This window comes from Chlamydotis macqueenii, chromosome 26, assembly GCF_036417535.1.
Source record: "Chlamydotis macqueenii isolate bChlMac1 chromosome 26, bChlMac1.mat, whole genome shotgun sequence".
NCBI classification, from domain to species: domain Eukaryota; kingdom Metazoa; phylum Chordata; class Aves; order Otidiformes; family Otididae; genus Chlamydotis; species Chlamydotis macqueenii.
In genome coordinates this window covers 2,069,197-2,092,277 of record NC_141581.1, presented here as the reverse complement: position 1 = coordinate 2,092,277, position 23,081 = coordinate 2,069,197, and the positions used below count along the sequence as shown (strand labels likewise).

General features: G+C 51.0%; 2 protein-coding genes across 3 annotated transcripts in view; one reads left to right on the top strand and one right to left on the bottom strand.

The window, feature by feature from the left end:
* ADAMTS10 (ADAM metallopeptidase with thrombospondin type 1 motif 10) overlaps nucleotides 1–14,737 on the bottom strand; it is a 63,380-nt gene extending 48,643 nt beyond the window's left edge. Inside the window, exons 1-2 of one of the 2 annotated variants that reach the window (XM_086767383.1) lie at nucleotides 14,625–14,737; nucleotides 9,906–10,193 (exon numbers count right to left, since the gene is read on the bottom strand). The gene's annotated coding sequence lies outside the window, so the exon portion shown is untranslated. Of the gene's footprint in view, nucleotides 1–9,905; nucleotides 10,225–14,624 lie in introns of those variants that run through there. The other variant, XM_086767382.1, reaches the window with a different exon arrangement.
* A 581-nt stretch (nucleotides 14,738–15,318) lies between these two features.
* The window catches only part of ZAP70 (zeta chain of T cell receptor associated protein kinase 70), a 29,147-nt gene continuing 21,384 nt past the window's right edge, over nucleotides 15,319–23,081 (top strand). The window contains exon 1 of the mRNA XM_086767263.1: nucleotides 15,319–15,453. The gene's annotated coding sequence lies outside the window, so the exon portion shown is untranslated. The remainder of the gene's footprint in view (nucleotides 15,454–23,081) is intronic.

The following is a 23,081-nucleotide window of genomic DNA, read 5'->3' as shown; positions in this document are numbered from 1 at the left end:
GGGGGAAGGGCCCAGCTCTGATTCCTCCCCATAGATAGCAAGGAAAATATGGCCACTTCCGAGACCCCGGCGAGCCCGTCTCCTGCAGGCGAAGGACAAGGAGAGAGCTGGAGGAATGAGGGCTCAGCGGCTGCTTCAATACGTATAAAGTTTTCCATAACCTCAGTTTTCAGATTTTGCTTTCGGAGCAGCAGGCGCAGACAAGCCCAAGGAGCCCAGACCTGCACGGGGGGCGGTGGGATGCCGGGGTCTTGCAGGCCAGGACGGAGGGGCCGCGGGGAGGCCTGGGGCACGCAGTGACCTCTTCGGTCTCGTGCCTCCCTCGCTTGGGCCGGTTCTGATTTGCTCCTTCCCGAGGAATTCGTTGTCCTTGGCAGGCGCCTCGCGAGCGGCTGACGCTCCCCGTTCCCTGCGCCAAGGTGGCTTTCGCCGCGTGAACCCGTGGGCCGGGCCGCCCGCGCGAGGAGGCGGCGGAGGCGGCAGGGACAAGGGGAGCGGGAGCCTATGCCGCTGGAGCCGGTGGCGGCCTCGAGGTCATGTCTTCCCACACCAAAAACACGCGAGGAGGGGGACGGCTGGGGAAGGGGTTTAAAATTCAAGCTGGAATAAAGCAAAGAGAAAAGGAAAAAAAGAAAAACAGATGACAACTGTTACTAATTTCAACATCGGGGCTGCAGACAGAATTCTCTGAAAGCCTGGCTTTTTGGCCGGGGAGGCAGCTTTATGGGAAGGTAATAGGAAGCAGATGGGCCCTGCTCGGGGCCAAGAGGAAGGTTCAAGGTGCCTCCTAGTGCAGAGAAGAGGAATTTAACTGCTTTTAAAGATGCAGGGCCCAGCGGCTTCCAGGTTTCTCATCCAACTTTTGCAAATTATGAGCTCAGGTGTCCTTTTCCCTTTTTTTTTCTGAGAGAGAAATAAATACAAACACAGATTTCTGCTTCCACCTTTCCTCGGTGGGAGGAAATACTTGCAGAGCCCTCCCCCGGCACTTCCACAGACACCTTCCCGACACACAGCACCCGTGAGTGGCGACAGCAGCGCCCCACGGCCGCACGGCCAGCCTCCACCCCGAGGAGCGATTCTGGGCTGCACTATTAGCAACGGCGTTAACGAATGAATGTAAGCCACCGGCTCGCAGGGTGGCTACTTCTTTCTTCTGTAAAAGCAGGGCGCTGGCACTTCCTCACCACGCCGAGGTTATCATGAGGCCACGTCCCACGGCTCGGCCAACTCCGGCCCCGGGTCCCTCCTGCCTCCACCGCGGGGCTGAGCAGCACTTTGGACCCTGTGGGAGGGCAGCCACGTGGCCGCTGTGAGCAGCCCCTACAAAAATGGAGAGATTTCAGCTCCTCCATCCACTCCAACTTGAAATTGTCTGACCAGTTCAACAGCTATCATCAGGAGGAAGGGCTGCAAACACGGCTTACTCTACGGGCCTTATTTTCTTTGCAAACCAGGCTGAATACAGTAAGGACTGCAGAGTACTGGGATTTGCTGGTTACAGCCAGGCCACTGCCATGGAGAAGCGTTTGGCAGCAGCATCGCCAGATTTCTCAGGCTTGCCCACCACCCGCATGGACGCCTTGCTCTGCACAATGTCCCTGTAGCTCATGGATGCCGATCCTAAAATTGCCATGTTTTCTGGAAACACCAGCCCCCTTCTCACCTGCTGTCGCTGCTTCATGGAGGCCCACAAGTTTTGGCTGTAAACCCTTGGCTGAAGTCTGCTTCCCAAATACTGCCGCGAGGCAGAAGGATAACTCCGTGTGGTCTCCAGGAACTGTCCGGGTTTCAGCTCACGCTGCTCTGCTCCAGGGACACTCAGAAAACCACCACGTGCCTGTCGCTACCTGACCCGCAGAGCTGAGCGCCACTGAAGTCAGAAGAAGGGGACACCCAGACCACCAGCCCCATCTTCACCTCCCTGTGAGAGCGAGCGCACTGAGGGGGCTCACAAAAAGCATGAAGGCTGAGGAAATAATTTAACTGGGGACTGGAACATCTTAAAAGCAAAAGCCCTGGTGAGCAGCTGCTAAAGGCAGCCATGTCCAGGTCTCCAGAGACAACTGAGTGGCACCTTTGTGTAGTGAGAGCTGCACATGCCAGCAGCCACCTTGGGCACTAAACACATCTGAAGGCAGGCAGCAGAAAGTGACCCCCGACGACCCAGCCAGCCTTTTCGGCATAAGAAAACACACCGTCAGATGGTTCTGGCCAGATATAAAAAAAAAACCACATACGAAAAACAGAGCCCGGAAGGAAAATGAGTCGTTTTCTTGCACTTTCAACCAAGCCCATCAAACATCAACTTCCACACAGCCGATCCGCACGTCTAGTTTAGCAAGCCAGACTGGAGGAGTGGGTAATGTCAACCAGTCACTACTGCAGTAAGAAATCAGAGCTCAGCCCTCATGGTCGGGTACGGACAGAGCCTGTTTGCAGTTCATGGCCAAAGGGCACATCTCCTGGCTCTCCCACCTCCGCACCCAGCCACCCTCCGTACCACCAGTCTCCTGCTCCACCAGCACCTCTGGCTTCTCCTTGCTGTTCGCAGTGTCAGGAGGGGAAGGGAAGGGCAGCGAGGGATGAGGAAAGCCACCAGCAACGCTCCCGCCTCCTTTCCTTGAAAGTGCTCCCAAATCACTTCTCACCATTCCTACCTCCCTTCTTCTCACCACCTCAACTCCACGCAGCCCGGGGTACGGCCATAGGCTGGTCCCTCCCTGCCGATGCAGCTGCGCGCTTGCCGCCGGCCACGGGCTCCTGGCCCGCCGCGCTCCCCTGGGGCGGCGGGCGTTTCACGTGTGCGCAGTCACCACCCCAGCTGCTGGCAGGTTCCTGCACGTCCCCGAGGACAGAGCAAACAGCACGGCTCCCCCTCACCGCGCTGCACCTCCCGCGGCAGGGGCTGGGAGGCCAGGTCGGGCGGGTGGTGAGCACGCAGGTGGATGCAAAGCCTCCCAAGATCTCTGTTTTCAGCAAGAGACCGTCTCGATATTCCCGACAAAATATTTGGTGGGATTGCTAAGTTCAAAACAGGCTGAGTGGCAGATGGCAGAAGTCTTTTTGCAGTCATTCCACCAGGACTTCCACTGGGAAGTCATTGCTCAGCTCTGGAGTAGCATTATAGGTTAAAACCAGAAAAATCAGCGTTAACGAGTCAGAACCTCACTGCTAGGAGCATCGGCTGCAGAATGCCAAAAATGGGTTAAAGTCACAGGTCTGCAGAACTGAAAACAAGAGCTTGAACCTTAATCTGCTTTGCTGCTCCAAGCCTGGCCTCTCTGGGGGCACGGCAAGCAAAGAATTAGAAACACGTAGATATCGCTGTTCAGCAGAAAACAGCAGCCTGCAGCCATGGGACGGTTACTGCCCACACTGCTCTGAAGCAACCCTTTAGGATCCCTGCTCTGCCCCTCTGCTGCTCCTGTCACCAAGCCCACGCTGGAACAAGGACAAGGGCTTTTGCTTTTCCCGGTCTCACTGGCTGAGACAGGACCGAGGACATTCCCTGCGGCCCATCTCACTTGTAAGGGCTGTTTCACCTCACCCTAAGAGCAGTTCTTCACTGACACCCATCCCAGCCACTGCGGAGACAAATTTAGAGTTTGCCCGGAGGAGAGATGCTGCTTTCGCACTGTGAAAATAAGATCCAACCCCATCCAAAGGCGCTCACCAGCAACGTGGGAAATCCAGACTGGTGCTGCCAGTCTGAACCTGAGAGGCGAGGGCGCTGAGCCTGCGTCTCCGTCCCTCTGCCAGCAGCCTGCTACCAGCCCAGGCGAGCAGGGGAACACCCTCGCTGCCTCTGGACCACCAGCTCCCTCTTTCCAGGCTCGCTGCCGCGCTCCATGCCGGGCCCCGCTGCGCTCTAGCCGGGCACACCCTCCATCCCTTTGTACGACCAAACTTCACAGGGTTTTGGGCTCACTCCAATTCTGTGTGGGAGTGGTTTTTTTTTTTAACATGAGAATTGTTTTACAGTCAAGTCTATTCAGTGCAATCTTAGTGAGGAAAGGACTGAATTACCCCCTCGCTCCTCTCAAAAATCTAGTGGGATCTTTTAATTTCACCGGTAAAGGGGCAAAAGAAACCCTTGACAACGGAAGGGCACATGAGTGGAGAGCTGGGAGCACTGACCTCTCTCTGACACCGACCGCTTTGCTTTCTGGAAATCCTATATCTCTGTTACATAAGGATCTGGCCCTATCTGGAAAGCTGGGGTCATTGCGTTTCTCCAAGCGTGGTAAAATACTCGGAGGTCCTCAACAGGAAAGCATGAGAGAAGTGCCAGCTCATACCCCTCGTCAGGGAGGGGTGTTCAGCACGCGGCAGTGGCAGCCTCAATCTAGCTGCTAGACCAGTCAACTTCAGCCAGATATAAGGTGGCTACCAAGCAACCCAGTGCTCCCAGCCTTGGACTTCTTCTGCTTTAAGGAGATGACTCCACCAGTTCTCATGCAGGTCCGCTTTCAGAAAGCACTTATGCAATAGTTTGGAGCCACTCCATGTGACCCAGACTTGCTGGCCCCCTGCCACCACTCTCCTTGCTGGCTTCAGCCATGCACAAAACAGCAGAATTAAAAAGATGACCGTCTTAGTCATTAAAAGAAAGTGCATGTCACCTACCATACAGTGCCCCTGCCAGCTACACACGTGCACCATGTACACAGCTTTGCACATGCCATCCACACGCATGCAGACCATAACTGCAGCCGATTGTGTGCGGCGGTGCATGAGGATACACACCGTCTGCATGAGGACACGCTCCATCCATATGGGGATGCACTCTACCTGCTGGCACATCCATGACCGGTATCCACACACCTCTCTGCACGTGCTGCCTGCATGCCATCACACACTGCCGATGCCTCTGGATACGCCATGCACGGATGCTGGCGTTAAATCTGGCATCTCCACATCTGCATGACTGCCTTCCGCCTTCACAAATGCCCTTCTCCCTCAGGGGCCCAGGGCGGCCAGGAGCTCTCCATATCTCCTGGGACGCCATGCAAGCAGCTCCCTCCTGTGCTCCTACTGCTCCGCTTGCACCAGCAAGGAGCAAGCAACACGGCTCCGCTGTGCTCGGGATGCCAGGAAACTGTCCCAGGCTCTCAGAAAGGCCAGGAGCAGGCAGGGAAGCGAACGCAGCCACTGCAACCGCCCAGTGCAGTCATCTGTATCCCGGCAGCAGCCCTTCGGCAGGCTTTGTGCTTACACAACACAGCAACGCACAGCACCGAGCCCTGCGGTTGCATAAACACAAACACCCTTCTGTGCCAGCACCGAGCTCCACTCACCTGCGTAACCACCGCCATCCCACTGCAGGAGGGAACTGGCCTGAGGAAGGGACGTGCTGCGTGGCCCCGTTCAGGCAGTAGCATGTTTTATACAGTCACACCCTACAAAGATCTGTCACAGCCCACACACCAAGTGCAGCACCCCAAATCTGACTCCTTCTTCAGCCTGGCTGTAGGCAGGGCCATACCCCACACAAGCGCAGTGCCGTACCTGCGCTGGGACCCTCTGACAAAGACATGCCTGCTCAGCAGACTGGAAATGCTGTGCTAGAGGGCAGAGCCCCACTAAGCCCCGCTGACTGCCCACCACTCCACGTGCATCCACGGTGCAGCACGACCTCAAGCACTGAAGGTAGAGAGATGAGAGCGCCGCATCGAGCTTCCCAAGGAGAGCATCTGAGGTGACTCCTGTCACCCAGAAGGGCTGAGAGCAGAACTGTGGGACCTGCAGTGAGCACAGAGCAATCTCCACCACCACCACAGCACAGCATCCCCACGGCACAGCAGCGCCTAACGCTGCACCCAGCAAGAGCACGGTCCCAGACAGGGGAAGGGCTCCACAGCACTGCCTGTCTCCAGCACCCAGTGCTGGTTTGGTCCTGCCAGACTGAATCAAAAAATCACCGAGGTTGGACAGGACTCAAGGGGATCTCTGGTCCCACTCCACTCTCAGAACAGGCTTAACTTTGACATTGGATCAGGTTTCGATCACAAAACCCAGGCTGTCTCAGGGGGGGTCACACGCAGAAGTGGCTTGGAGGAAATGCCATGAGCTGTGGAGTGGGACCCTAAAGCAGAAAAGTCAATTTGGACCATGCTGTCCTCCCAGGAGATCAGAAACACGTCCTTTCAGAAAAGCAGCTGCATTACGGTGACATGGGGAAAGGGAGAGGAGCCCTGGCTGGCCAGAGAGGCAGCTCCTCCTCACCCGCTCCACCTGCCCCACCGCCGGCTCGGCTGTGCTCTTCCAGCGCCTCAGGACTGGGACGCCCCCTCTGCAGGCAGCGCCCAGCCTCCCTGGGCATGGAGAGCACAACAACGCAAACACACAGCCCAGCTTCTCCCCCACACTGATAGCTGCTGTCGCCATCCCCGTGGTCTCCTTGCCTTCCAAAGCCCCCCTGCGAGCCAGTGAATGCTACTGGCTTCCTTTCACAGCAAGGCAAACCACGGCAAACGGAGAAGTGATTTGGTGACAGCACGGAGTCTGGCCCATGCAATCACCCTGGGCCCGCTTCGTGCGAGGCACCCTGACTGTGACAGCGAGCACCCACAGACCCCAAGACACGTTACTATGGAGGAACGTGCCAGCGGAGCTCCACAGTGGGATGAAGCCTTGCAGATCGCATCAGGCTGCGGACTCCCTGAAGCCCTTCGAGATCTGGAAGATCTGCAGATTGTTTCCAGGCTCCGGCTCCCTTAAGCGAGCTCCATGAGATCTGCTGTGCAGGGTTTACGGGCTCTTTTTCCCCTCCCTGCAGGTTCTCTGTTCAGGGAAACATATGGCCCAGATGGTTTGGATTTGACGGGGTATGGCGGAGCGCAACAGAAAATATGCCGACTCACGAGCATGTGCAGCTTCCTAACGAGGGAGCCGCAGCCCAAAGGCCACCGAGTACATTTCTCTGTGCCGGGCTGCGGAGGAGCTGCGTTTGTTCATGGCCAGGGAATGAAGAGCTGCTAACCCCGATAGGATTGAACCCGTCATCTGCGCTGTAGTTTTGACCGAAGCCACTTCAGAGTGAAGCCTTGGTCCTGCTGAGGTCAGTGGCACAACTCCCACAGCGGGAGGCCAAGATTTTGCCCGCGAGCTGAACTCAGCAGGAGCCAAGGCTTATGAATGCTGGAGTTCAGAGGGATTTGCAGACCCACACAGGAATAGATTAATTTTAACTCATTTTCCCTTTAAAAATGAAGCTACAATGGAAGAGTAGGAAACACAATACCAATAACGGTGGGTGGGAATGACAAACAGAAGTGTAAAGACACTGAGTAGACAGCCATGGCATTCCCCAAGCATCCTTTTCCCAGCCTGGGAGAATGCAGAAGGTAAGAGAGCAGCAGCAACGGAGCAGCCGGACGGAGACCTCGCACTTCACACGTGCCTCTGACATTGCTCCACTGAAGTCAGGTGGAGATAAAACATTTGGGCAGAGCTTCTCAGTGAGGAATCTCCCAAATCAGACTTAACTCAAGGCACTCACAGTAACCAAGATGGGAAGATTTGCTGAGATGGTGTCCCTTTAAAATCTCCTTCAGGGTTGAAAAACGAGTCTGTACCCAGGCCGGTGGTTTTCCACGTTTCTCACTCCCCGATAGCGGCATGAGACCCGACCCGGTTACAGATTCCCAGGAAATGTTTGTAACTACTCGCCCTGCCAACATTTCCTATGGCGGTGGGGTCAAGCAAAGATCTTTTTGACTTGCATATCTTCAGCACATCTGAGCTGACATCATGTGAATAACAAGTGAATTGTTTCTGAAAACTTGACAAATTTGGTCCAAATTCTGTTTGTTTTAACTTCATTTGTGTTAACTCGAGATCTAGGCAGGACAGGACGTGACAAACACATCCTGCGGTGTTTCTGGCTTAGAACGAACAAATTGCTGGAAACTTGGCAAGAAAAGTGGTTTTTGGAGTTGGGGGTTTCAGATAAGCTCTAGATAAGTGCTTGAACAGGATCACCCCCTGGGTGGGCCTGATGGAACCTGTGCTGAAAAGCCCTTCACAGAGTCGCTCCTCTGGGCAGCTGAGCCCACGCTGTCTCTGGACCATGACTTCATGCGATAAGCGCAGTTACTCCTCCTCATAACAGTCTCTGGGTGGCCATCAGCAGTAACAGAGCCTCTTGTCTTACAGGTTTGCACGTTGGGACTTAAAAGGCCTCTCCTATGACTAGCAGAGACTGTTTATGCTGAGCAGGCAATACCTTTCCCCCAGGGCCACGCTTCACCCCACGGCAGCTTATCGGGGTCTTCCTCTGCCAAATGAAACAGTCCAGCCCCCAAGTCTTATCTGGGAAAAGCATGATTTACAGGAGATGACAGGACCTTTCCCATTCCACCCAACAAGCAGCTGCTCAGGGAATGCAACTGGAGACCCACCGACTAGCGCTGGAGGTTTCGGGGATCTGAGGAGGAGAAGGAAAGGAGAGGGTGCTGCTGTGGGGCAAAGCAGGAACAACGGGAAGCCAAGGATAGAGCAACCGGAGCACTCTGCACGTTCCATATATGGAGAAACTCCGTGACACTGGAACAACCTCCCAGGAACCGGAGGAAGCCTCACTGACGGAGGCATTTCAGACTAGTCTGGGCAAGGCGATGGCGAGCGGAGCAGAGGGAACACCCCCGCGCCGGCTGGGGAATTACCTGGGCGCCTGATAAAGCATTTCCCCTTCCACCATCCGCAGCGTGGGGGAGACTAGGAATGAACAAAGACTTCAAAAATCTTCCTGCTATCACCCAGCACGCACTAGATTGCACGCTGTCATCACGTGAGCTCTGCTAACGAGAATATTAATGAACAGAATAAGAAACGGATCTCTGGTGTGGCTGAGATATCTCCAGCCAACGTGGGTATTAACAGGGACTGAAACAGGAAAACAAACATCCCCTGAGATTTACGTCCCTGCGCACGCTTGACCAGGAAAGTCCCCCAAAACGAGCCTCCATTTAAAATTTTAAATTTTGCCGCACAGCCGCGGCTGGCGCTGAAGCAGGGTACCTGCCCTGGAGCGTGGCTCTGCGCTTCCCTCTTGGTTCGATTCTTCCCCTCTGGAAGATATATGCCAAAGTTATTTTATAAACCCCTTTCTATTTATAGCACAGCTCCTTCAGCTCTAATGAGATAATCTTCTGGCATTTCACCATCACTAATATTTACTTTGATGTTTAAAATAACATGTTCTGAGGGATTCATCTTTTTTAAAAAAACCTTTAAAACAGAATCAAAGCAGAGAAATATATGACCAGCGCAATGGGGCCAAACGCCTGCTGATGCACACAAAGTTAATGACATTGCAACTTTTTCAGGGCAGACAGTTTATAATCCTCTGACCACATCGTACCGGAGGGAAAGAGGCATTGGCAGCTCCTGAAGACGGAGAGAGACAGCGAAAGAGGGAGCGGAATATGTGTTTATTCTCAGGAATGAAGACAGCAAGGAATGTATAATTCTGCAATAGGGATCATAGCTGTTGCTTTCTGTAACTGAGGGTTTCGCCCACGGCAGCTCTGCGTAAGACAATTGTATTTTAGGGCAGCAAACATGCGATCAGATGGCTTAACGCAATAAAAAAAGTGGAACGGTATGGGGATGGGGGAGGCGAGGGAGACAGCGCGCGAGTGCAGATGCCTGACTGCTGCTGTCTGCAGACGCTTTGAAACACAACCCTGCGTTTTTATGGAAACTCTGAATGTTGGAGAAGGGTGAACATGGTTTTCATTCTCATAAATGTTTTTCCAGCGTGCAATGCTCTTCGGGCTCATTCCTTCTCCAGGGAGACGGTTCTGATTTCAAAGAACATTCGCGTTCCCTCCACCCCAGACCACCCCACTCCAACCTCAATGAGTTCTCTGGAAAAATTATTTTAAAGAGTGTTTTACCTTTTCTAGTGTTTTCCCTTCTTTCTTCTTTTTTCCCCTTTTAATTCCTTGAGTTTCTTTTTTTTTTCTTTTTCCTCTTTTTCCCAGCAGCAGCCAAAAGCTTCTCTCTCCCCCTCGGTCCTGCGCGTGTCAGAAAGTTTCCAGGCTGAAGGTTTATGTCGCCTTCCTCAATAACCTTCTTCTGTCAGACCCAGGCAGCGCAGGAGCTAGAGGCTTTGCTAAAAAGTCTCCTTTCAGGAAGTGAGCAGTAATAAGAGAGCGGCTCGGAGGCAGCATGTATAGGGGCTGCTAAAAAAAAAAAAAAAAAAGAAAGAGAAAAAGAAAAAAAAAAACTTTGCTCAGGAATTTTGCCAGGATTATCCAAAAAAAAAAAAAAATCCCCAAACCCACAAGGCTGTGAAAGTCCCGCCCTGCCTGCTGACATCAGTGCAGAAGGCAGGTCTTGCCTGCCGCAGTATAAAACTCATGTGCTGCGTCTTGCTGCAACGGAGCAGCGATCGTCCCCGTGCAGCCCCAGCGGCGATGCAGGCGGCTCCCTGCCTGATAAAACATCCCAATAAAAGTGATAAAGCAAAGAGGTCATGCTGGCGGTGGCAGACGGCAGACAAAATAGACAAAGCAAGCCAGGATTTTGTTTTTTTTTTTTTTTTCTCCCAACAATGAACAACACTCTCATCCTTCATTTTAACCACAGCTTTCAAAATGCTTTTAAAAAGCCAGTGGATGCCTGATGAAACGGCTTAACAAAGGCAGCTGTGCTCCGCAGTCATCCTAGGTATTGGCTTTAAATTTTAAAAAGCCCTCAAGAATTCGCTAATGTTTGAAGAAGCTCCTTCCCTCCCGAGTGACATCATTTCTGCCCTGCTGGCTCTTGCGAGGCCGTAATTTCTCTTGTTCTGCTGCCGCCGTGGAGTGTCCCACAAAGGACAATACATTTCCAAAGTAAAGAATAAACATTGCAACTAATAAAATACTGCTTGTTTAAAAACAGAGCCCTCTCAGGACACATAAAACAATAAGCTACAATAAAGGGCAGGAGCTCATTTCCTTCTTCCTTCTGAAGTCATCTTTGAGATTAGAAAGCTGAATATGTGGGCCTTCGTAAAGCGAGAATTACCGGGCAATCCTGCAAATATTATAAAAACGGGCCTTTCCATGCTTTGCCCGGCTTTTCTCGGGATACAGAGAGGAGGAAGGAGACCGGGAGAGGGGCCAGCGCCAGGCAGCGACCTCCAGCCTAGGCCCATCAACGGGACCAGAGGAACCCCAAAATCATCCCCCTTTAGTTTTAAGAGGATTTGAATGAAGAGTAAGAGGGTGAGAAGTTAATTTCAAGCTCCCCAAACATGAGACCCCTCTGCCCAGGAGCAAGAGGGGCACTCTGGGAAGGGAAGGAGGGTTTGTGTCCCTGTGAAGTGTGGCGTGGATGCCCAGTCCGCAGGACAGCCGGCCTCTCCAGACTGCACGTCCCGCTGCAGCCCTTCTAGGTACGTCCATTGCCAAATCCACAGGATCCAGCCCTGCGGCAGCCGGAGCAGCCAGGGCTCTTGGCGATGGTCCTGGGTGCCGCTCAGGCTGATCTAGCACCAGTCTGTAACCACCTGACCATGAGATGGGAACAGAGAAAGGAAAATCCACAAAGGCCTGGCCAGCCCTACATCCTAATCAGATGCTGGCCATGGGATGCCTAAGAAAAGGGATTAAAAAAAAAAAGCAAGAGGTTGTGGTACTTTTTGTGGTATATCCTCCTACATCCTCTGCTATCGGTAAACCAAATGTAGGGCTGAACCTAAGTCAGAAGCTGTACCTTTGCATTTAACAGCCATAATTCGTTTTCTTTCACGAACTTGTGTAAACCCTTAGTGAAGCCCTCTGAACTCCACCCCTCGGATGGCGCAGCAGAGGGATCTGAGCAGGAGATGCCCAGGAGGGACCTCCCAAGCCTCCGCTGGTCTCAAAGTGTTCGGTATTGCCTGGTAGGCACGGCCATCCTAACAGGCCCGAGGAAACAAGGGAAAATATCCTGATGGTGGGAGTTCACGGTCCCTAGCTCCACTCCCAGTGCTGCCCCAGTCCCAGGGATCCCATCTCAAGCACAAGGACCACTCTTCCTTACAGACAAACTGGAAAGGCCTGGCGCTGTGTTTGAGAACGGAGTTCAAAAGGACTGCAACTGCTGGGCTAGATTTTTTTGGCGGGTTCCCTGGCTGGGTAGAAAGACCGGTTTCCTTCCTCCCCAGGCCACGCTGGCCATTGTCTGAGCCCCTAAAGTGCATACATAAAAGAGCAGCTAAACAAAGTATTTGGGGTTTAATTGAATCGTGCTGCTTCTGGGCAGGGAAAAACTAATTGCCCAAAGCATGGCCCGCTGCCATACCAGGGGCTCTCTGTCTGCTGAAGCTGTCTCCAAACAGGCTCAGTGTGTAACGAAGAGGGACAGAGGCTGCAGACATCCATCTTCCCTGCTCAGCACCGAGCAGCTCAGTGCTGCCTGGCCCTCTCCCTTCCTAGGGAAATGTGCTTTTCCCTGATGTGCAGGATCTCCAGTCGCTCCTGGATGGTAAATACAGTGTTAGAGACTCCTGACATACAAGGACACACAATCCCTGTGCTCGAGGCCCACCTCCCCAGCCTGGTACCCAAAAGCAGTGCTGCTCTGAGGACCCTCTCACACCAGGCCATGCAAACTCCTCACCAAAAAAACCCCTAGGTCATACTCCAGTCTCAACCTGTCTCTGAAGGGGTGATGGAGCCACCTTCCCAAGCCAAGGCCTCTATCTCTCACACAAGAGTCTAGAAAATGGAGAAAGGTAAAAAGAGACCAGGTACTCACAGATAAGAGCACCGGACTCTGCTTGAAAAAAAAAAAGGGGTTCACAGGCAATTGACGGCTACGATAATTCACCTCCAACATCATGCAGCACCAGCTACTTGCTTCCTCTCTTTCTTAGGACGAGGAGAGGATGATGCATTTCCAGGAGTTGCTTGAAATCCTCTCCCACCGGCTCCCCCACATCCTCGCTCACTCCTGGGATGGAAGGGAGCCCCGTGCTCAGCACAGCCCCAGCCCCCCGTCCCCAAAGCTCAGCACCCCGGGACACTGCACCCTCCTGTGGCTACACCTGGCAGAGGCCGTGCGCTCGGATCCTGTAAGGTCCAGGCTCAGCACCAGGGTGGCAGGAACCCTGCAGAGGTGATGCACCAAGCCCTGGGGAAGCAGAAAGAGCAACGCTTCCAGGCAAACCTGGCACCATCACTTCTCGGTGGTGCTGGCTCATGCCCAAATGCATCCGACATGCCCAGCTGCAGCATCAGCTTGAACAACGCTGAGGCCAGCGCTCATTTTAAGGCTTATAAGGCTGCAAACTCTGTCCTGGTTGCCATGAAAACACACAGGGAACGATGCTGAGGCCCAATGGGGTAATTTTGTATAATCATTTTGTACATAAAAGAAACTCGCTCTTGCTATGTCTAAACTGCAGGGCCTGGGCAAAGTTCCCAGCTCTGGCTGTACATCACAGCCTGGCCCCAGGTCCATGCTGGGACTACTCAGCCACTGACTAACCCTTTTGATGGGTACCTAACACAACAAGGCTTCGTTCAGCCTTTCAGCTACTGCGCTCATAAACAAACTGCTCTGCTTTGTTTGCAGCCCAAATACAGCAGGTTGAGAACCTGCAAGTAAAACTAACTGTAAACAAATGGTTTTGTTTTTCCACAAGTGTAGAGACATACAAACTCATTGTCCAACAGTAAAACTCAGTTTAATTAATGCCAGGTGTTAGATAAAATTGGGTTGGTGTCTCCCAAATTTGTAACTCCAGCTTGAAAGAGCCACCGCTAGCTTTGAAACCTCAGAAACCTGTTATCAAGATCATTGTACGTTGCCTAAACTTTGTGGGGACCCTGGGCAAAAGACAGACATGCAGGTGAGCCTTGCGGAGGGCTCAGGATTGGGAGAGCTCTGCTCCCACTGCAAGGCTGGGCGTGTTGGGATGCTGCATTTTCCCCATCGTAAATGGCCCAGGTGACTCATCCCCTCTATCTCAGGATCTCACCTTGTCCTTGGAAAAACCTCTAATATGGGTTTCTGAGTAAACACGTATGGCTCCAGGTCAAAATGTAAACAAAGGGCTCCTCAAGGGGGATTTGGCAATGAAATGCCACACAGTTGAGTAATGCCCAAGGACAGTTTGTGTTTTGCCTGTCTAACCCTACTACTGTACATTTTTGTTCCAATCAGGCTTGAATGTCAGCAAGCTTAACCTGCCGCGAAGAGGGTCCTAGTCTCAGCTTCTACAGTGTAGAGTCTTCTGCCTGCAACAGCAAAGTGCTTTGGGATTCCCCATTTCTAAATATTAGGAAATTTTTTTTTACACTGAGGGTTGTAGAGCACAGGCCCAGGTTGCCCAGAGAGGTGGTGGATGCCCCATCCCTGGAAACGTTCAAGGCCAGGTTGGCCGGGGCTCTGAGCAACCTGATCTGGCTGGAGATGTCCCTGCGCCTTGCAGGGGGGTTGGGCTGGGTGGGCTTTAACAGTCCCTTCCCATCCAAACCCTTCTGTGATTCTATGACTCTTTGGGTCACCTCTTTGCATTTGGCAGAAAAGTCACGGCACTGTAGTCTTTCTCCGCAGTCACCAAGAGCTGGCACTGAACACTGACCCTTCAGCTGTCTCTTCCAGGCTAATGAGTTGTTAAGTGGTAGGGAGCTACTTACCATGGCTGGGGACTAAAGGTGGAAACTTTTCCCTGCTGGAAAGGGAGATGTCCCTGCGGAGCAGCTGGAAACCCTGCCAAAAGTAAGCACCATTTGGTGGGACTGGTGTTGGTCAGTTCCCAGCCCAGCTGTTAGTGCTATGGCCATTCTGGCACTACAAAGAGCTGATCAGAAAGCAGAGAAGGAAAAACAGTCTAGGAGAGGCTTCTTGGGTTACTGAGCCTAGGTGCTGACCATCACAAACTGTTGCTCCAAAGCAGCCCTACACAGAGAGCCTTCCTCAGTCGCCTCCGGCCTGGATGTGGCAAATCCAGAGAAACGAAGCTCTCCTCATCCCCTTGTGACTTCCAAAGGACACACCATGGCATGGTACAGATACTTGTGCAAAAAGGCTCACTTCCACATGACCATCTGCTTAATCGGCAAGAGGAAAGCTTTGCTCTCCAGGCAGTGTCTTCCCCAACACATTTGTTTAAATAATGACAGCTCTTCACCACCTTCCTCCGATTTGTTTTCTTCCACACAAGATCCACGCCGTGGCACCGAGAAGGCCTCAGAGCTCTTTCACTCTTCAGATCTACACAGCTTTTATTTTCTCTTCTTTCCTTTCCTGTGCAACAAGGAAATAGGTCACATTTCAAAGAAACCAGCAAACAGAGGTTAGCAAATGCCAGACAGCTCACTGGATGGTGTGGCCTGCTCCTCGCTCATCTTCCAAAATCGACAGATTTCTCACTTGCTGAAGAACATTTTCCCTCTTCTTTTCTTTCTTTCTTCAAAATTGCTGTAACGAAGCCCCAGCGAGACATCCTGCCCATCTGCAAACCAGGTAAGAGGCACTTTTTTTGCTGTCGGTATCTTTGGTAACTGTTACGTGACATGGCTGCTTTGTTCCTTGTCTCGTACTTTTCTGCATACCCCAGTAGCATCGGCGGTTTACTGGCAGGAGGGAAGATCCCGTGAAATGCTGATGTTAACAGGCCCAGATTAATTCATCGTGCGACCGCTCTAGCTTTTCTACTGATTTTGGGTCAGGGAAAAAAAAAAAAAAAATGGTGTAAGTTCCGGGGCATCATATTCTTTTTGAGGTTTGGGGACATTTAGGTAGGCCAGAAGATGCTGAAACGATGGCTTGTAGTCCAATATTCAGGACCAGCCATTCTCTTCCCTTTACGTCTGGACAGGACATCAAAACTTCTCTCCTCTGGAAGTTTCTCCTTAAACTGCCTGTGAGCCTCAGTGGCAATGTGGGAAGACTTAGGATACCCAGCACCCGCTGAATTGTGCTCCAGATACTTGAGAAGGACTCCAGAGATTTCCTCCTGACAAATGTGAGAGCAAATATACTCAAAAACAGGAGCCTCTGGCAAACTCCCATTTACTTCCTTAAATTTCTTTGTCATCTCATCTGTTACTGCTCTGCACTTTTCCGTGAAAACAGGCACAGGTCCAGCTCCCATCAACTCAAGCACCGTCCGTGGTGTTATGGAATAAAGTAGAACAAAGGAAAGTTGAGATTAAACCTCAGAAAACATTTCCTAATGGGTAGATCTATTAGACTGTGGAAGAAATGCCGCAGGGACGCAAGAGAAACCCATCACATGGGCAGAGCTGGAGAGGGAACTGGAGAAGGGATCAGGCAGAAGGCTTCTTCGCTGGCAGGGGGATGAACAAACTGATCTACAGGGTTATGCTTTCTGATCTATTTATGATTTTTGTATTTTCAATCTTTCACCATCCTTTTTCCTCCTGAGAAGGGGCCCAAGTCTCTGAAAAGCTTGCTGATGCTCTCAGGAATAGGATTTCCTAAAGATACATGGGTGATGCCACAGCAGTATTTAGAATCCACACATACACGCACGTGGGTGTTTAATGACTTTAAAATTTAATTCCCATTAAGACCTTAACCAGAAAGAGTGTTTCCTGAGAACTCTCAGATAGCAAGGATTATGTATGCCACGGTCTCTATACTGCCCTGTAAGGCAATCAGTTTCACAAAGAGCAGAAAATCTTTAAGTGCCAGGCTCTGTACGCAATCACTACTCAACTAGCTACGTAAAACTTGGCTTCAGCAGCAAAAGTCTGAGGGCCAACGTGGTCAGAAAGGACAACAGATGTGTCAGTTAAGCCAGGCTTTGACTCATACAAACCCCGAGCAGGTGAGGCCGGCGGCACAAAAGCAGTGATGCCAACGGCAAAGGATGCCGCTGAGATGATTTTCCCCCCCTCCTCTAACAATTGTATGGGTCTGAGTTGAGGAACACGACTGGGAACAGAAAGATGCAGGAAGCAGCTGGCAGTAGAGCAGGCACTATCAAGGGGCAACGCAGAAAATAAATCTGGAGGGTTAGAAATACACAAAAGCACAGGCAGCTGTTACCAAGTAATTTAAAGCCTCACACACTTGCTTTCTCAGGAATCTCTGCTAACTCATCTGGTAGCATTGGACGGGCTCTATCAAACAGACCAGGTTAGGAATTAAAGTATAATACTTGTTTGGTCCTTTCGTCTCCAGTGCAGGAATATGCATTTTTAAACAAGTTTGGATCACCAAATGTGCTTACGTAGACTGGTAACATCCCCAGAGGTGCCAGGAAAGGCCCTGCTGGGTGTGGAACTGAACGGGCACAGCAGAGACCGGGGCCAGGCTGGAGAGAGCCCAGGACATCAGACAGATAGCGCGGGACACGGAGAACATGGGCAGCTTCCTACAAACTCCACACAGAGCCTGCAAAGCAAGTTACAGGCGCTGTAAGGGAGGTAGTAAGGATAAAGCATGAACTAAGGTCTTAGATAACTCTACTTCCCTAAAACCTATTCAAATAATTGGAACAAAAAGCCTTTGTCGTTATTACTTAAAATAAACAAAAAGCCCCGTGCAGATCCAGCCCATTATTTCTCTCTGCCTCAGTTTCATACTTGGAAAACAGACAGCAAGCTGCCTGTTTGTGCAGCATTTCAACACGCAGAACAGACCTTTTCACGTAGGAAATGACTGATTGTGAATGCAAACGTCCACTGCCGCTTGCGAGTCACACGCTTTGCCTGAACGCACGCTGCTCACATGCACACGCACACTCACCCTCAGAGCCAGTTTGTGCCAGAAGAGCAGAGCTGGTGAAGGCCAAGTCTTTAGCTTCCCCTGCCTCCAGTTAATTTTCCTCTTCAGAATTTCCTCTTTGGGAATTTCCTACAAGAACCCTGTAATCCTGCACAGTTTGACGTTTATTATGATCCTCATCACACACCCCAGCAAAGGAACAGCCTCACTCTGCTTTGAAATAGTGTTCAAATAACTCCTTAACAACAGCAATGAGGCAAAGTTCATGCTTCCCCTCTGAGGAAGACTATCACGACAGTTACTAACCCTCAGGACAATATTCCACACCTGTGGTTTGGGAAGCTCAGCTGGATCTCGCAGGATTCCCCTCCTCGTGCTCCTGGCCCCACTCAGACACAGGGTAGCTGACCGCTGCTCTGGCCCTTCTCTGCTGAGCTGGGGAGGTATTTCCTGCGATGTTAAAGATGTCCTCGGCAGTACCATCTCCTGCTTCCCTGTGGCTGCTTCTGTGAATACCAAGTGCCAAAGAGCAAGAGTGAGAACCTTAAATTCATCACCTAACTGAGCGTTTATCAGAAGACCCTGGCGAAGCATGACCTCAAACTGCTTCTGCCTGTTGAATGGAACAGGGTCGCTAATTGCCATCGCATCCCAGTTCACACCAGGGCAGCTTAGCCAGAGACCTAGTTTCATAAGTCACTGAGAACTGAAGCCCCAACAGGATCGGGGTGCCTGATTTTCTGCAATTCTGTGGATCGATGCCTGCCTCTGCGCGGTGTTCACTGCGTAGACACCTGAGCTGGCTTGGGGACTGGGAACGTCTGGCTGCGGTCACCCAGAGCAATGCTCATGCAGCATCTCAGCAGGCGATAGATGTTAGAGGCAGCCACAGCTACTAACGCTTCTCCATGTCATTAGCTGCACCCTGTATGAGCCGCGCAGCCAGTTCACTCAGCACCTTCTGCCGGTGCAGCGGAACACAGAGATCCTTCACAGCAACCCGCACGCTACTCCTCAGCATGCAAAAAGCCACCCTCACAGGACATTTAGCAACTATTAGCAACTGTGAAGCTGATCTGGACCTGAAAGGATGGCAGGACGGTTTATAAACTTCTCTCAGCTGATTAAATTACTTTAGCAGGGACAGATCATAGAATCACAGAATGGTTTGGGTTGGAAGGGACCTTCAAAGGTCATCCGGTCCAACCCCCCTGCCAGGAGCAGGGACATCTCCAACCAGATCAGGTTGCTCAGAGCCCCGGCCAACCTGGCCTTGAACATTTCCAGGGATGGGGCATCCACTGCCTCTCTGGGCAACCTGGGACAGTGCTCCACCACCCTCAGCGTAAAAAAAAAAAATTCCTAATATCTAATCTGAATCTACCTCCCTCTATTTTGAAACTGTTATCCCTAGCCCTGTCACAACAGGCCCTGCTGAACAGTCTCTCCCCACCTTTCCTGCAGCCCCCTTTGGGCACTGGGAGCCGCTCTCAGGTCTCCCCGGAGCCTCCTCTTCTCCAGGCTGAACAGCCCCAGCTCTCTCAGCCTGGCCTCACAGCAGAGCTGCTCCAGCCCTCTCAGCATCTGCGTGGCCTCCTCTGGACCCTCTCCAACAGCTCCACGTCCTTCTGCTGTTGGGGGCTCCAGAACTGGACACAGTATTCATAAGCTACACAGTATGAATGCTATAGAAGTTGAAACTTTAGACAAGACCTGTCACTTGTACCTTGAGACACATGTATAGCTCTCTTGAGTCTGAATGATCCCAAAGTATACCAGAAAGCAATCGCTTCATCTCCTGAGTGTCTCTGAGGGGACAAGACAACAGGCAATTTTTGCAGCAAGTTAATAATTCAAACACATTCAGGGGTCTGGCACAATAAGTGGTGTATTTTTCTGAAAATTCTACAGGATTATTAAACAGCATAAGAAACTTCAACACTGGGCCTCAGTGGCCGTAATAAAGCAAGCATAAAGATGACAAACTGACTATTTTTCCAAGGCCCATCCTAGATCACCTAGAGATGCAATGTGCTTACAATGACAGGCAACATAACGTGGCAGCAAGCGTGTTACTTGGGAGAACTCCAGCCCACAGCATTACCGTGGCATGAGCTCTTCTACCTCCCTCAGCTTCCCCATCTGCAGGAAAGGGATTGCCAGTGTCATCCCTCAGCTGCCTAGAAATGCAGAAGAATCGAAAGATGGCACATGGGGGCAGAGCACATTCACCATCAGCATATTTTCAAAGCCTAAAGTTCTCCTTACCCTGAGCAAAACTTGGGATAAAGTTTGCGAAGCAACAGGGAAAGGTCCCTGCTCTTAGGGGAACCACTCACTACCTGCTGGATTCTCCAGCCAAAAGCCCTGAAGCACAGAAGGTTGTAAAGCAGAGGAGCAGTTTTAAAGCCTTCCTGGACACACACTGGGGAAATCTGCTGTTGTGAGAGTTAAAAGCCTGAAGCAGAACATTGAACCTTGCAGTCCATCTGCTGCAAGCCTTGGCAGGGCTGCTCAGAGCTCCACCGGTGGGACTGAGTTGAGGGGACACGCTGGCTTCTGCACAGGCTGCTAGAAGGGCCCCGGGTCAGGCAGCGCTGGGATGAGCTGCAAAACTGCAAAGCAGAAAAACAACTGAGCTGCTGCTTCTGGGGTTACGTTATCCACCAACTATGAGTACTCAAGCACCTGGATAATATTAGTGAACATAATCTCAAACCTTATTTCACAAAATGAGGATTTGACCAGAAAAAGTCACTCCCCCTCCAGCACCTAGAGTTGTTGCTGCCTCTCTACAATTAACTGGATGGAAAAGCAAACGAGAGACAAAGCTGGAAGAGATACCAGACCCATCATCTATCAGTCACTGACTCAAATCTCTAGCTCAAACCTCAGAGAAAGTTCTTCTGCATCTAACACCACCACATTGTGCCTGGGTTCTCTCCCACTTTGGCCAAAAAGAACAGGAGACTGAAGCCGGCTGAGTATTTTAAACCCTTAAAGTCTTTTAAAAAAACAACTTGTGCTTCTGAAAAGCTTCTAAATAACCCCTCAGCAGAAGCCTGTTAAGTAACAAAGTTATGATAGGTTGGGACGGCAAGAACGGATTACTCAGTTTTTTCCTTGCCCATCTGCTGTCTGCTCCTACCTGCCTCTCTTCCAGCTCATTAGAAAACTCCCAGTGTGCAGCTCTGGAGCAGATCACACTGCAGTCTACAAAGGGGTTGAGATCTGCAGGGCAGATGGAAAATTAGCAAGAATTAATTTTTTTTTTTTCCTGAGTGAAAATCATGACCCTTTTCCCGTCAGATGTTTGTGCAGATGCTGACGATTACTTCTGAAGACATACACGTTTGGTTTGCCTCATCTGAGGAGATGATAATCTTTCATGCACAGAGACAAGGCGGCAGAGGCAGGAGTACCCAGCATAAATATTATATGACGACTAGAGCCTTAGTTTATTAAGTTAATACAGCCCTAGGGAGGAGAGTGAGACCATACACATTTCTATAAACCAGTGGAAGAAGCTCCCTCCTCAAATCCTACATCAGATGGTCAAGGTCCTGCAGCCGTTATCACGACAAGTGATAAAAGACAGAAGGGTATCGAGGAGGGTCCTGTCACAGTCAAACCGTGCAGACAGGTGCTATGGCACAAACTCCAGTGCTGCGGCTGCGCTGGGAAAGGAGCCAGCAAACATTGCCCTGAGGAACATAATTTTGATGCAGGAACAGAAAACAGTCTAGAGAAAAGCCCTACAGCCACAGCAAAATGTGGCAATAGGTACCAGAGGCACAGGCAAGATTTTCGGGGGTGTTCAGTGCTGCCCGGATCTCTGAAATACCATTAAAAGGCAGGGATAAACAGCACCGGGCACTTCTGGGAACTCAGCTGGGCCCATGCAGGGCAGGAGATGCCCTGCAAGCTGCCACTCCCCTGGCTTCCCTGGGACCTGGAAGGATTTCCACTCTGTCTCTGCTGAGACAGCTGAAGAAAAGCCTTTTTGCAAGGAATTGTTGCTGCCGAGACACGTCCGCTATGAAGCGGGCTGTGAAAGCAGCAACAATTCTGGGAGCAGCACTGAACAACTGCCAGGCAAGGACATCCAGCCTGTCCCACCATGGCTGGACGCAACCCAGCAGTCCAGAGGGCTCTGCAGCACAAAGCCCACATCCTTGGACCACAACGTTCTCCTCAGAGAATCTGGTCAGATGGCTTACCGGCATCCCACACGTCCAGCCAGTAAGGGGAGGCTGCAGGAGGCTGAAGCAGAAGCTAAACAACCAGAAGGTTTTCTGTACGATAGCGTTAAGCCTGTGCTGCTAATTTTAGTGTCTTACATCCAAGAGAGAAAAGAGGATGGGTGCTTACACAGGGCTTTCGGCTGCAAAGTTCAAAGTTAGTGGTACCTGGGGGAAAAGTTAAGGGAGGTGACGCATTTTGCCCATGGCAAGAAGAACAAACTGAGCACGGGGAGACACTGATGAATGCAACCTCCCATTGACATCACAGAAAGGACAAAACTTAAGAACCTACCAGACCATGGAGAATGAGCTATTTTTTTCACCTGAGTCATCACATAGCTAATCATTGAGCCATGTTATGAAAACGTGCAGGAGGCTACTTACTGCTCTGCATGTAACCCTAGTCTGCAAGTCAGTAGAGCATTACATTCTCATTTCAGACACTGATGCTCAACAAAAGACCACCAAAAATGTCAACAGCGGAAGCAAAATGCTTCTGCATTCAGTGTTTTTCAGTTTTCCATGGAACATTGGCTGAACTGGAAATTACATTGGCCAGAGAAAGAATCTGAAAGGATTATTTTCCCTAATGGAATTCAGAATTGCAGAAATTAGATATGGGAAAGTCCTATTAGCTCATCTCAGTTTCTTCCTGCCGGCAGAGGATTGTTCCCTACAGTACATTTTCTGATCCAGTGTTAAGTGACTAGCAACGGGACTTCCACTATTTCCCCTGTTCCACATCCTGATGGGTCTTCTTGTTAGGAAATGTTTCTTGATAACCAGACTTACTTTCCACTGATTAATATCTTCTCCTTTATCCCCACATCATCTTATCGGCACATCCGAAACAGCTTTTCCTCTCTGAAAGATGATCATGCTCTTTAGATGCTTCTACCTTGCTCTCAATTTTTCCCTCATCGCTCTTGGTCAGCAGCTAAGATGCGTACTCATTAATCAGTGCAGTCAGACCTTCAGCACTTTCATTGCTCCCTCCTGAATTCGCGACGTTTCCAGCACTTCCAGTATCAAATCACCTCCTGAAATAAGCAATCTCAGCAGCACCAAGGTGCTGGGATCATGTTTGCCACCGGTACTGAATTCTAAGTGATATTTTTTAAAAAAAAATGTTTTAATTTTTTAAACCACTGG